We start from the raw sequence: 15,224 nt of genomic DNA on the forward strand, positions 1-15,224 counted from the left end.
TTAATTTTTCATGTGGGCCTACCGTCGGAGCTCCACGGTAGGTAGAAAATTAATTTAAGCCTATGAGATGTTCAAAATATAGACATGAACAAAGTCAGTTAGGATTTGTACGAGAATTCATCGTCGGCGCCCGGTGCTCGTAAAGACAGTGATGTCACTGAAATGCAACTACTTGTCTGTCTGCCGTTTACCCTCTGCTGTGTTAACATTATGGGTCATCCATTAAAGTGGCAAATTAAATATGAAACACATCAACTATTAAGAAAACAAGAAGATATGTTGACAAAGACACTCCATACATTTGGAAACATATTTTTATTTAAATCAATATCTTCTCCAGTTAAGGTAGGAATATTTTAAAAGTAGGCTAACTCTCATATCCTCTCATAGGGAATGCATTGGTAGCTGCAGTTCATCGTTCTCACCTCGAGTATAGCGGCGATGTCTCAAAAAGTGGGCGTGAAATTTGTAGTTCCCGTGTGTGTCCATAATGTAACTGTAACCTGTTATACTTTCTGTGCACAGCGCATAACCCAAACTACACTTTGGGTGCTCATATCCCCCGACAGGTATGGTCTAGTGCAGGGGTCTGCAACTGTTAAAGTCAAAAGAGCCATTTTGGACCAAAAAATAAATAGAAAATCTGTCTGGAGCCGCAAAACCTATTTTAGCCCCACTAATGCCGGTGCCGCACCAATAAATATGTTGCAGGCGCAAATTTGACAGAAATGTTGAAAAATTATTTATTCTACACATCTTTACAGTATTAGAGCACGTAAGAATCTATGTCTCATATTACAGCAACAATAAATACAATTTTAAACGTGAAAAGAAAAGAAAACATTTCCATATAATGTTTTCTATAGCTACAGGGAGCCACAAGGGAAGGGCTAAAGAGCCACATGTGGCTGCAGGCTGCAGACCCCTGGTCTAGTGTTTCATAATAATCTAAATTTGCTTTATGTTTTTATAATTTTTCAAATAATATATTTTCATACAATTGTAATAGAGTAAAAAGTACAATATTTGTGTGGTGTTGTTTTGAGTACATAATCCATTCATTGTAGTACAGGCTTCATTTCATAGGGGGCGCTGTGGGGGGGGGGTACTTCCAGGAAGTGAGGTACAAGGAACAGGTATGAAAGTTCCAGGAAGCGACGGGTCAGGCTTCCATTTTGGGTGTGGAAGAGTGTTTGGTTTGTTTGGTCAAATAAACTCTTTACAGCCTACAGAAATCCGCAAACACCCCTTTAAATCATGAAATATCAAAGTTGATCAACTTTGTGTCCTACACAAGGGGAGTATTATGAAGATATTAAGATATTGTGACTGATGGTGAATATGGACTCTGAAGCAAACCTCAAAGAAACAAAGGAATCTGCTGTTTGGGTGAGAGGATGTTTATTTGTTTTTACTGCCTTGTATGCAATGCATTGATATTTTCTTTTATGACTTTTGAAGAATAGGCTACTTGATTTTTGGGACATATAGAAGATTTGGGGTGTTTGTTGGATACGATTGGATCACATTGGAACATATTTTCATTGGGATATTTAAAACAAGTGTTTCTCAAACTTTTTTTAATTCAAGAACCCCCAGTTTGATTAGAGACAGTGGTGGAAAGTAACTAAGTAGGCTACATGTACTTCAGTACTGTACTTAAGTAAAATGTTGAGGTAATTTTTACTTTACTTGAGTATTTCCAATTTCAAATACTTTCTTTTAATTTTTTTTAATCTAGATTTTGATTATTATTACAAAAATACATTAAAGGGATATTTCCCTTTCAAAAAAACTTTTGGTCATTTTATCATCTACTCAGGCCTTTGTGAGCCCCCCAGACAGTTTTTAAGTTGCTTGATTCATTATTTAGATATTTGATATTCATTTTATCAGACAAGCCCCCTTCCTATACAAAGCCATTGTAACTTCAAACTTCAATTACTTTTTTTCATTTATTTTTAATATTTTCTTTGGAAAATGAAAACAATTAAATACAATAAAACATTTAAATAAAATAAATGAAAAAAATAATCTGAAAAACACGGCCCCCTCACGCATTAGGAGGGCAGGGTGAGTCACCAGAACCAAGGACGGGTGTTTTTGATGAATCTAACATGGTTAAAATGGAGTTTGAAGTTACAATGGGTTTGTATAGGAAGGCAGCGTGTCTGATAAAATGAATATCAAATATCTAAATAATGAATCAAGCAACTTAAAAACTGTCTGGGGGGGCTTTAACCACTTAACACCCTATATAGATATACATTTCGCCCATTTGAAAATAGCCGATCTACAAGCTCACAATGCGTTGCAATGCGACACATTGTGGGCTTGTAGATCGGCTATTTTCAAAAGATGTTTATACATTTGAAAACTTGAAATGGGACCTTATGCATAATGAGTACTTTTACTTTTGGTACTTTAAGTACATTTTAATGCCAATACTTTTGTACTTTTGCTCAAGTATTTTTTTTGTTCCGGACTTTTACTTGTAACAGAGTAGCCTACTCATACATTGCAGTATTGATACTTTTACTTAAGTAAACAATGCGAGTACTTTTTCCACCACTGATTAGAGAGGCCACAGACCCCTATAACTCTGAGTGTGTACAGATGGAACCAAATGGACCCGTAAGGATCCATGTGTGTACACTCAGAGTTAGAGACTTGTAAGGGTCCGTTTGGTTCTTCATTCATTTAGCTGGGGACCCCTGGAACCCCCTCAATGACCCATGCAGGGTCCTCGGGTCCCAGTTTGAGAACCACTGGTCTAAAAGGAAAATTAAAGGACCATTACAACATTTTATCAATGGTGGAAAAAGTACTCAAATTCTTTACTTAAGTAAAAGTACCAATACTGCAATATAAAAATACTCTGTTACAAGTAAAAGTCCAGAATTAGAAATTTACTTGAGTAAAAGTACAAAAGTATTGGCATCAAAATGTACTTAAAGTACCAAAAGTAAAAGTACTAAATATTTGAAAATAGCAGATCTACAAGCTCACAACAGCTTGTAGATCGTCTATTTTCAAATAGCCTAGGTATAAAATAGGTTTAAAGTGGTTAATGTGTGTTTCATAATATCATGATTTATATCCGAAAAGTAACTAACTCAAGTTTTCAAGTAAATGTAGCGGAGTAAAAGTACAATATTTGCCTCTGAGATGTAGTGGAGTAGAAGTAAAAATATTGGAAATTGGAAATACTCAAGTAAAGTACAAATACCTCAAAAATGTACTTAAGTACAGTAATTAAGTAAATGTACTTAGTTACTTTCCACCACTGCATTTTATGAACTGAACAAGGTACCAAATAGCAGGGGATTGGTTTGCTATTTTTCTGATAAATTATGTTTGTTTGCAGTGATTTGATTATTTGAATTGAGCTTGTAGAACTTTTATTTTCAGTGAAGGAACGTGTTCTAAAGGGGGGAAAGAGTGGAGCATTAGTCATGGGGATTGATTGATAGATTGATTGAATACTTTATTAGAAGTTTGCAGAAAAAAAGCACATGAAGGTACCGTTCAATACAAGGTCAGCTAATAGGAAATACAAACCCAAGAAAGCCATTGGCCTGTTTCCATTGGGGTCCTTTGTACTCAATTCATAGTGACATAAATGACAGACAGATAAACACTACTATGCAGAACATCATATAAGCAGTTTTAAAAAATAGATAAAACAATATATGTACAGTAAACAGTTCGAGGGGGGGGGGGGGGGGTGGGGGGCTAGGTTATGACTTGTACAGGGGCCAGTTTGGAATTGCAGCCTCCTAAAGGTACTATTTTTTTTTTTTGAAGGAGAGTAGGGTTTTACACGACTAGCAGAAGAACAAATTCAACCCCTTGTTTGTGCCAAATCTGGGTTGGATGTGATCAGTGGAGCTACCTCTGGTGTTGTGATTGTGGACTTAATTTACGTTTTTGAAGTACTTGGTCTACTAAGTATAGAAGGTAGGCCTACTAATGGACTGTCTGTTTTGGACCGATGGCAACAATATCTAACGTAACCTATTTTGTTGTTCAGACACAGTATATCTACCACAAATGTTTAGTGTATTTTGTATAGTTCAGATAAATCTAACATAAAATGTGTTGTGTATTTTCTTTATATTTCAGATAGCCAAGTCTCCAATCTAAGATTCTCTGCCTTTTTTGAATCAAGATCATTTGTCACTCAATCCCAGGTGTGTGAGCAGTGGAAAGTTGGTGTGACGTGTTTCTTTCTGGAAATGATTTTCAATGCTGTGTGGTTTTCTGGATGTCTCTTTATCAGCTGTGGGATCAGAGCAAAGCGTTTTTTCACCCTGTCTGTCCGTCTGTGTGTCCGTGTGTCCATCTGTCTGCGAGCAGCTAATCTCCGGCACCGTTTGCCCGGCCGCTGCAAAACTTTGCGCACACACTCCCTGGATCATAGATATAGAAAGCTAGATACCTCATTGGCCTCTGCAGTTCGTTGGAGCAACTGGTATCGCGGCCGTGCATTTTAGCGTAGGCAAACTGAGACTCAAAGTGACTACTGGCCAATCACAGCTTAAAATGGCGCCCGAGATACTAATGCCTCAGAGCCGAAGGAGGCGTATACCTTTATATATGTCTATGCCCTGGATGCCAAAGCGGGAGGCCGATTTGTGCAAAACACAATGTCCAAAAATCACGCAAATCGGTACACAGTATTTCTAGTCCTGTGATCAACACAGATCAACACAGAACCTTGGCTTCCAAAGTTTGCAGGAGAGGTCCGTCTTGAACAAAATGTCTCATGAACGCAGCGTGCAATTTCCGTGAAATTTTGCACCCACATTCCCACTAGGCCGAGGAAGAAATGCCATCCTTTTCACATTGGCCTCTTATAGCGCCACCAGCAGTTCTAATTCAGCAAAACGCATTGTAACAAAATACCTCAAATCATGAATGCAGTGTCCGATTAAAAGGTCTAAGAAGAAATGGCACCCTTTTCACATATGTTCCTGTTATAGCGCCACCAGGAGGCCACAATAACCGACCTGGCCTGGCGGAGATCTGTGCTCCGAGGAGCAGATTTTCTAGTTTATTTTTAAAGACGAGGCATAAATGACTAAATTGAATCGGTTTGTGTAAAGTAAGCGATCTCTTCCTCCTTAATGGAAATTGTATTATTTATCATTTTTATTCTGTTTTGTGTTTCCCTGTTGGTGTTCAGGGCTCAGACAGTCATAGAGGAACGCTCGTCCCAATCCATCTTCTGCAGGTTATCAGGCGAAAAGGAGGAGCGGTCGGAACTTATAAAACAAAAGGACACTGTTCAAGTTATGGAGCAGGTAGTGTGTGTGTGTGTGTGTTTACATTTACTCAAGTACTGTACTTAAGTAAAATGTTGAGGCTTTTACTTTACTGGAGTATTTCCAATTGTCTATACTTTTACTTCTACTCCACTACTACATCTCAGAGGCAAATATTGTACTTTTACTCCACTACAATTATTTGAAAACTTTAGTTGCTTTGCAGATATAAATTATTACCTTAAAAAACCTACATTAACCACTTTAGCCCTATTTTATACCTAGGCTATTTGAAAATAGCCGATCTACAAGCTCACAACGCGTTGCATTGCGACGCATTGTGAGCTTGTAGATCTGCTATTTTCAAACATTTTAGTACTTTTACTTTTCCTACTTTAAGTACATTTTGATACCAATACTTTTTGTACTTTTACTCAAGTAAATGTTGAATTCCGGACTTTTACTTGTAACAGAGTTCTCTTCATTACATTGCAGTATTGATACTTTTACTTAAAGGGCAAGACCACTTTGTTAGAGGTGTGGGTTGTGTATTTACCTTGCCATGATGTAACTCCAAAGGTGAAGAAATCAAAAATAATTGCTCCAGTGATTAGAAATTGATAATTCAAAATATGCTCCTCATTGACTTCCATTGTACGCTGAAACAGCTCTCAAAGTCACTCTTTTAACACGTAAACGAACACAAACAAAGCTGATTCAGACATTATAGAACATCACCAAACCCAGTACTAGTTTGTTTTTTTTATAAAAAAAATTACTTCCTGTTGATTTTACTATTTGAAGATCCGGATCCACAGATCCAGTCCGGGTTTTCTTCCAAATAAAAATGGCAAAATCAACATGAAGTTGACATTTTTATTTAAAAAACAAACTGGGTTTGGTGATGTTCTATTTTGTCTGCAAAACTTTATTTGCGTTTGTTTATGTGCTATAAGAGTGACTTTGAGAGCTGTTTCAGCGTACAATCTAAGTCAATGAGGAGTATATTTTGATTTCTAATCACTGGAGAAATTATTTTTGATTTCTTGTCCACCGTTGGAGTTACATCATGGCAAGGTAAATACACAACCCAAACCTCTACCAAAGTGGTCTTGCCCTTTAAGTAAAACATATGAGTACTTTTTCCACCACTGGTGTGGGTCTGCTATATTTTCTATTTCATCACTTCCAATTTCACTTGTTAATTCTCTCTCCTGAATGGATAAAATTGTTAAAATATTTTCTGTTCACCAAAGAGCTGGGTATACGGTAGAGACCCCTGATACTGAACAAACACACTATATCAGTGGTTCTCAAAACGTTTTCCCAAAATTTATAAATATTAGGCCGTGGAGCCCCGTCTGAAAATATGTTGTGCCAGGGACCCCCAGAAACAAAGATGTGTTTAAAAATGTTTCACTAATGTTCAAGATTTTTGAAAAATAGCAGATCTACAAGCTCATAGAGTGCCGCTATGAGCTTGTAGATCTGCTATTTTTGAATAGCCAACGTATAAAAGGTTAAAGTGGTTAAAAATGATGGTGACGCTATATTCACTACTTTAGCTGGGGACCCCCTGGAAAAACCTGCATGTTGTAAGATTGTAGAATGGCTATTTTTCCTGAATGTTCTCCCAGAATAGGGATGTCAAGGTTCATGATAAAACATTGCCACACTGCGTTTTCACTTGCTGATCTGTGTTTAAAAAAAAAGTTAACTAGTACAACTGTTATTGAATCGAAGGCAATATTTATTTGCCGTTTTTTCAAACATATTGGCATTCAAAACTAAACTTAAAGTGGCACTAAGTAACTGTTAAAATGAATGAAAAGTAAATTTGTCCAATCTGTATGGTAGAGTATGTTGATACAAATATAACTTATATAATTGGGGTGGTTGTATTTAGTCTCCCTGCTCTTCTATTGAGACATATAGATTGTGTCAAAGGTCATGTCTCAAAACCTGGGTAGAAGAGGAAGGTTACATACAGGAGTGCAACTTTAATAAAATGTTATGGTAACAGTTCAAAATGAATCTGCTCAGGAGGTACTAATTTCATTTATTTGTGACGCTAAATTCTTTAAAAGGTGTCAGGCACCCGGAACTGATGGCCCTCTGACAAGGCACTGCTAGAAGGAGAAGGAGGTGCACCACCTACGTCGACACTGCGGCGTGACAGCGGGGCTACTATAGCAACACTGCAGAGCTGAAGACCCTGATGCTGGATAGGTGGGAGTGGAGGACAGCGATCCAGCAGTACAGAGTTGGAGTTGGTGTGGGCTAGTCTGCTCTCTCGCATCACAAGGTGAGTTATTCATAGCAAATGCTGGCTAGTGGCTACGGTTTTCTCTGACAGCTCTCGACCCATTAAGACCGGGAACGCATCAGTGTGTCATTTTAAGATTTCTTTGGGCTATTCAAAAATAGCAGATATACAAGCTCATAGAGCTTGTAGATCTGCAAAAAAATATATATAGCGTGAACATTTGTGCAAATCTTTGAATAATACACTTTTTAAAGCGAACATTTGTAACTCAAATCTTTGCTTCGAGGGGGGGATCTTGTCAGTGGCAGTCAATGAGTTAAGACATGAGGCCGATTCTGCCTTCTAAACCAATGTAGTTCTCAACACTTTGTCGTGCCAAGGACACCCAAATTTATATAATTGGCCGCAGACCCCCCCATCTGAAAATGTTTTGTGCCAGAGACCCCCAGATGGGAAGATTTGTGTTCAAGAATTCAAAATTCAATTTTTACACTTTAAACACTTTCAAGATTTAAAAACAAATGTTCAGAAATGGCAGATCTACAAGCTCGCAGCACGGCACAAAGTGACGCGCAGTGAGCTTGTAGATCTGCTATTTTTGAATAACCAACGCTAAATTGCAACGGATGCTTTCTCGGTTTTAATGGGTTAAAGGCAAGCACAAATACACTTGGGTTGTGTTGTTACCTTGCCTTCATGTTACTCCAAATATTGGAGAGGTATCTTCAATTCTTGCTCTGTAGATTAACAATTGATGACCCAAAATATTCTCCATCATTGATTTACATTGCAGGTGAACCAGGGCTCAAAGTCACACTTTTAGCACACACACACGCGAACCTTGTAGATTTGCTATCGTGACGCTTCATGAGCTTATACAGTTTGGAAACACGTTTGTACTTGGGTACATTTTGATGCCAGTACTTTTTTTTTACTTAAGTAAAAGTATCAATACTGCAATGTAGAAATACTCTGTTACAAGTAAAAGGCCTGTGTTCAAAATGTTACTTGAGTAAAAGTACAAAAGTATTGGTGTCAAAATGTACTTGATGTATTGAAAATGGCAGATCTACAAGCTCACTTGTAGATCGGCTATTTGCAAATACCCTAGGTATGAAATGGTTAATGTATGTTTTATAATGTAATAATTTATATCTGCAAAGTAACTAAAGTTTTCAAATAATTGTAGCGGAGTAAAAGTAGAATATTTAATAAAGTAGAAGTAAAAAATCCTCAAAATTGTACTTAGTTACTTTCCACCACTGGATAATGGTAAAACACAAATCACTGCAGGCCTATACTTCCTCCATCACATGCTCATGTTCTCCCTCTCTCTGTCTCCAGGTTGTACTAGAAGATGAGGAGGAGACAGAACTTCATCACAGAGTGTTGTCCTGGTGTTCTCTGCATGCCGGTGGAAGCTGTCATTGTCTCTGAAGGCGTGGAGGTACCGAGTGTTTTGTGCCGCCATGTTTGGGCCTCCTTTATGCCCTTTGAACGTTGAGCTCTTCAAATGAGCTTCGGTCGTCTTTTGAGGCCTTTAAAAAAAAGACAACTCATGATGTACATGGACAGTAGGAAGTGTTGTGAAGCGCACAGAAGCTCTCTGCTTGATCTTGAGTGAACACTCTGCTTGAAATATGGTGGTGGAACAACTTTTCCACCAAAATAACGTTGGTTCTAGAACTGGTTCCGTTCAGGCTTGGAACCTTGGTGCTTTCACGGAAACCGGCTGAGAACCGGCTTGCGTTTCCACCGGTTTTACGCACCAGTTTTAGGCGGCATAGCTGAATGGTTGGAGAGCCCGCCTGTGGAGAGTCTCCAATTGCCCCGGGTTCGATTGGCCAGCAATGTGTCGAATATGACCGGTCGACTGTCCATTTCACGGGGGAAATGCAGTCGACAATCACAGTTACAGTCAGTTTCCCTTTTCTTTTATTTTAATGATTTTTCGCTTGCTTTTGCCATTGTTCCAACCTGTAGAATAGTAGCCTCGGAAACCCAGGCTTTTTTTTTTGTTACAAAACAAAAAAAGCCTGGGGGAGCGATGCAGGAACGATGGTCTTGGACCTTGTTATCTCCTAACCAATCAGAGTGCAGAGGGGCGTCGCTCTAAATTTGGTGACGTCAGCGTGCTCCGTGCACAGGCCGAGGGGGGGAGGGGAGGGGAGGCGGGGACATAGATTGGTGAAGCAATAGGAAGCCACGCACAAATCCAGGCGGCTGTGTTTGGGTCCGCCCTTCAAGACCATGGATTGAGCTCGTAGCCTCAGGCTAGTAGAATAGTGACACAACCACTTTGGTTCCCAGTTCAGGGCAAGAAAAAAACACGTATATTTTTTTTGTTCCAGTTCCGAACCAACTTTTAGGGTTCTTAACCATTTAATGTTCAGTGGAAACACTTTTATTGTTTTATTTTGTAGCCTATGTCTACATATGTGTATGTGTATTATTTTTTCCTTTCCTTTTTTCTGTCTTGGTTTTGGAAACGCATACACTTCATAGATCTCCACCTACTGATACTGATAAGAGTGATGTTCTAATTCTGTTTGTGCTAGAGGTGGGTGGTGACAGTTCAGAGATGACAAAACAAAATGTGAATAATGTGAGGGACAGAAGGTGGTCCTTCCTAATCTGGGTGGAGGCATTTAGTCAGTGTGGTAAACGGACTCATGGTTTTCATGGTGTTTCGCCCAGGTGGGCGTGGTTTTGAGGTTAGGTTTAGGTATAGTTTACGTATGGTTATGGTTAGTGTTAGGCATGGTTTTTGTGAGGTTATAGGGTTAACGTTAGGTTTAGGCATAGTGTCTGTGAGGTAAAAGTTAGGGTTAGGGTTAAGCATAGTGTTTGTGAGGTTAGGGTTAAGGTTAGGTTTAGGCATAGTTTTTGTGAGGTTAGGTTTAGACATTTAACCACGCCCACTTGGGCGACACTAGCCTGAAAACCATATTAAAAAAAAAAAAAAAAAACCTGGGCAGATTGGTCTGGCACTCCTCGGTTTTAATTACATTTCGCTCACCCCAGAGTTGTGGGTGACCAATCAGAACCCACTATTCAAAGTGGAATTACTTTTTTTTTAATCTGTTTGTAGCCGAATCTTCCACACTGAAGTTCCAGACTAACGCCAAAGAAAGAGCGAGTCCCTTGTGGTAAATGCAGTAAAGGTGTGTCCAAAAAAAATATATCTTTAAAAAGAAACTGGGCATAACTTTGTCCACAGTTTCCTTCACCAAGTCCATATGATACATTAAAATGTATCCATATGATTGGTGGGCAGAGATGTCACAATGTCTGGCTATCCATGAGTTTCCAGTGTCCCGTGGGGCATTGAGGGAATTATGGACATCACTTCCTGTTGTCAGTCATTCTGGACAGACTGATGACAGGAAGTGATGCCCACAATTCCCTAGGAAACTTGTGGATAAGAGACTAGTGGAAGACTCATCTTAGTTTGTGTTTTTACTTAAGTAAAAGTAGTGTAAAACTCATTTTAATTTTTGTTTTTACTTAAGTAAAAGTAGTAATACCACAATGTAGACTGTTACAGAGTATAGAAATATTGTTACACATGTGTATTCAAATGTTTACTGTAGTAAAAGTACAAAAGGAATAGCATCAAGATATTCTTACAGTAGCAAAGTAACTGGTCATTATAAATGGTCCATTTCAGGATTTATATATATTAAAAAAAGTGTTCTAAACGCATCAAACTTTTTCAACAATGGCTGATCTACAAGCTGTCATGTTGGAAACGTGTTGTGAGCTTGAGGATCAGGTTTTTACGGATAGACAAAGGATAAAATAGGGCTTACTAATTGTTTAATGTATGCTTTGCAATAATAATCTAAATCTTTCAAGTAACATGTAACTAAAGTTTTCAAATAATTGTAGTAGAGTGAAAAGTACAATATTTGCCCGAGATGTAGTGGAGTAGAACTATTGAAAAACGGAAATACTCAAGTAAAGTGAACCTTAACACAGTGGCAGTTTGTCCAGCCCCCACAGGGTACAACTACAAAACACTGTTGGCCTACAAAGCAACCAAAGTTATGGCGCCCCCATACCTTTTTATAGCCAGATCCAACCCTACAACCCCTCCCACTCACTCGGATCAGCTAACACAGACACACTCTGAACACGTCTGAACCTTCCCTAAAACACCTGGGACAATGCTCCTTATGTGGCAGACTCTTCTCCCTCCTGGCTCCCAAACTGTGGAACAAACTCCCCATTGCTGTTAGAACCGCAGACTCACTCCCAGTTTTCCGTCGCCTCTTTAGACTACACCTCAACCCCCAGCACTTGACCTAGATATGACGACCATGCAAATATACCTTGGTCATTTGTTACTTGTATTTATTTTTTCTTGAGCACAATGTAACGAATGTAATTTAGATGGCACGTTATTTAGACAGATGCTAGGTTGGGGTCATCAATATGTCAATAAGACCGAATTACTGCATGTGAGTCTCCAGGTTTTTTTTCAGAATATATTGTGGATTATTCTCTGGATTCTCTGAAGAATTGTAGACAGACAACGACTTGGAGAGAGTAGATCTGGAGTTTATTGCAGACGATGTCACACAGCAAGCATGGTTATGAGCGGTAGAACATGTTCTGATACCTAGAAGCTTAAAGGTCCCACTGGTCGGCTGGGACTTCCTTTTATAACAAACTGAAAGGTCACAGTATCACTTATTTCCCAACATTGGAGACAGATGAGACGTTAGCCCTTATACAGAGCTATTTATAACACATCAACTGACCAGTAAGAATACCTGTTCTGCCCAGTTTTATACACTGATGCCAGGTGTGAGGCAACCTGTGGGTTTACGTTTCTGTTCGTCCAGCAACACCCTCGAGATGCAGCATCATACTGCGGAAGATAGAGCTGACCGCACAGGAGACCTGCTCCCTGTCCTTTAAGAGCCAGACCCATGACTCAAGCAGAGTCTCTGTGGCAATACCCAGAGGCCTTGACCCTAAAACAGAGGCCTCTGTAAAGTGCATAGAAAGTAATAATATTACATATATAATGCCTAAGACTATAACAATATATGACACTGATTTACTCTGGCGCATTAGGAATCCGCCACTACAGTGATTTTCAAACTATTTATTTTCAAGGACAGAACCTCCATACCTAGCTCTGTTTGTGGTAAAAAAAAAAAAAAAATGTTATATTTTTTGGGGGACTTTTCTGCCTTTTATTGATATTCTAAGTGGAGATGGACAGGACAACAGAGAGAGCGAGGGATGGGGGAGAGACATGCGGCAAAGATCGCCAGGAACGGGACTCAAACCTGTGACGCGCTGGCAGGTTACATTAGAGCTTAAGTGCCCGGACCGCCAGGCCAGCGGTCTGGGACACAATGTTAGAATTTTGACAAAAATGTTCACAAGCTGGCATGGCGATGAACCCTGATTGTTTGCCTGGTATCTATAATTTCAAGATAGATTATTATTTGTGATTAATTAATAGTGTGTTGTTTAGTGTAGGTTCTTGTTTTACTTTCGATCCTAGTTCACTGAGGCACAACACTGTCGCTCTGTATTTGGGTTTGTGATCACATTGCTTATTGATTGATTGAACATTTTATTAGGCAAAAATAATGTAAAACATCACAGTTACATTTATAATATTTTTGTCTAAAAGGTCATTTCATAGACATGTATAGTAGAAACCAAACAGTTCAAATATCAACATAAAAATATACAGAGAAAAAATAACACTATGTAAAAAAAAATATATAATACAAAAAAGGGGAGGGGGGTCGTCTGTCTAACGGGAAACTGGTAAAGCTTACCGGGAAATGGGAAAGCTTATTGTACGTTGTTCTGGATAAGCATGTCTGCTAAATGCCCTTTTTTCCTCCATGGTACTGGCAGAGTATGCCTGTTGGAAAAAGAATAGTCAGCTATCAGTTGTCATGAATAGTGATGGGTCGTCATCCTGTATAATGCGTTTCCCTGGTATGACAACCAGAGCCCACGGTAAAATCTTAATAAAGAGATGTGACAATGTTAAGTTGACAGCTATGCGTTGAGGCCATTTTAATACATGGTCTATAATGTGCACAGTGGCGGAAAAAGTACTCGTATATTTTACTTAAGTAAATGTATCCATACAAATACTGTTGCAAGTCCTGTATTCAAAATTTGATTGAGTTAAAGTACAAAAGTATTGGCATCAAAACATACTAAAAGTAGAATGTCCCGTGAGTTTTTTTTTTCCCAAAAAATGTTTGTAAAAAAATCGATCTACAAGATCACGACATGTGGCTGCATGCGACGTGTTGTGAGCTTGTAGATTTGCTATTTTGTATCACTATCTAAAATGAATGGTGATTTTGTTTTCAGCTGGAGACATTTGTCCTTGTCCCCCTGTACTCAAAATTGTACTTAAGTACAATTGAGTAAATGTACCATAAGAGTTTGCAGTACACTTTATACCATCCGAACAGGCCAGATAGATAGATAGATAGATAGCTTTATTGACCCCGTGGGGGGATTTCAGTCACTCAGAGGCAGCACAGAAAGTCACATCACTAGCTAGTAGCTGCCAGTGCTGGCAAACTTGCATCAACTTGCATAATGGCAGTTTGCAAGTTAAAAAGTAAACAAGGTCCATGTTGTCCGGTTCAGCTTTAATGGCAACTATTTGGCTTCTTGTCGTGTCCCATGTCATCAGGTTCAGCATTGATGGCCTAAAAAGGAGACTCGTAGGCCTACGGGCATTTTCAATCTGTCTGAATACATTACTCTTGTCTGATTGGTCGATTGGTAACGGCTGTCTTGTCAGTGTTAACACGTTTCGCTGGGGGCGTGCCCAATGAATCTCTATGTTGATGACCCATGATGCACTGGGGTGGCTCGCTCCAGGCATATTTGCAATTGTGCAGCAGTCCGAGACTTCTGGAAGCCTACTTTCTTATACCTGATGGGCTTCTTTGTTATTGAGCTGTAACTGCAAACGTGTACAGTATTTAATCAACATAACACTCTGAAACTGCAGTATAACTTAGCATAACTTTCTAAATTGCAAAATTATGATCTCCCCAAGTCCCCATAGTAATTCCCATTTTAGTGTGTCTCGCATTTCTCGCAAAAAAAGCTAACTACCAAGCATGCACTGGCCTTTGTCTTCAAGGATTTGTGTAGATACGAAAGACAAATATTTAATTTAGATCATTTTAACACCATCTAGAGTATTGGTTGGAAAGTATTGGATGATGGGAAAAGGCACAACTTCCATTCTAGGGCATCACAAGGGGCAGCCTATGGGGTGGGCAACTTTGATGATGGAGAGGGCCTCCATATTTCCACTCACTCCCGAGGGCCAAATTGCATATACTGTCGGGCAGACACCTCTTATCTCTGTATTTTAACTTTTTTCGTAAATTAATGCCGTGCTTCTATGTCACACAAAAGTAGCAAAAATAGCTGATCTACAAGCTCAAAACGTGTCGCAGCGCAACACGTTTTGAGCTTGTAGATCGGCTATTTTTGCTACTTTTGAATTGGAATCCGGAATTCTTTTTTTCAGTTTTTTAATTGTAATCCTGAAAAATAAAATGAATTTCAAATGCATTTAGTTATACTTATGTTATACTTATGTTATACTTATGTTAAATACAAAACATTGGACATAAAAAAAGACAATATAATTTTAATACTAGTCCTTAAGCTAC

Source organism: Gymnoscopelus braueri (genome assembly GCF_963280865.1).
Source record: "Gymnoscopelus braueri genome assembly, chromosome: 2".
NCBI classification, from domain to species: domain Eukaryota; kingdom Metazoa; phylum Chordata; class Actinopteri; order Myctophiformes; family Myctophidae; genus Gymnoscopelus; species Gymnoscopelus braueri.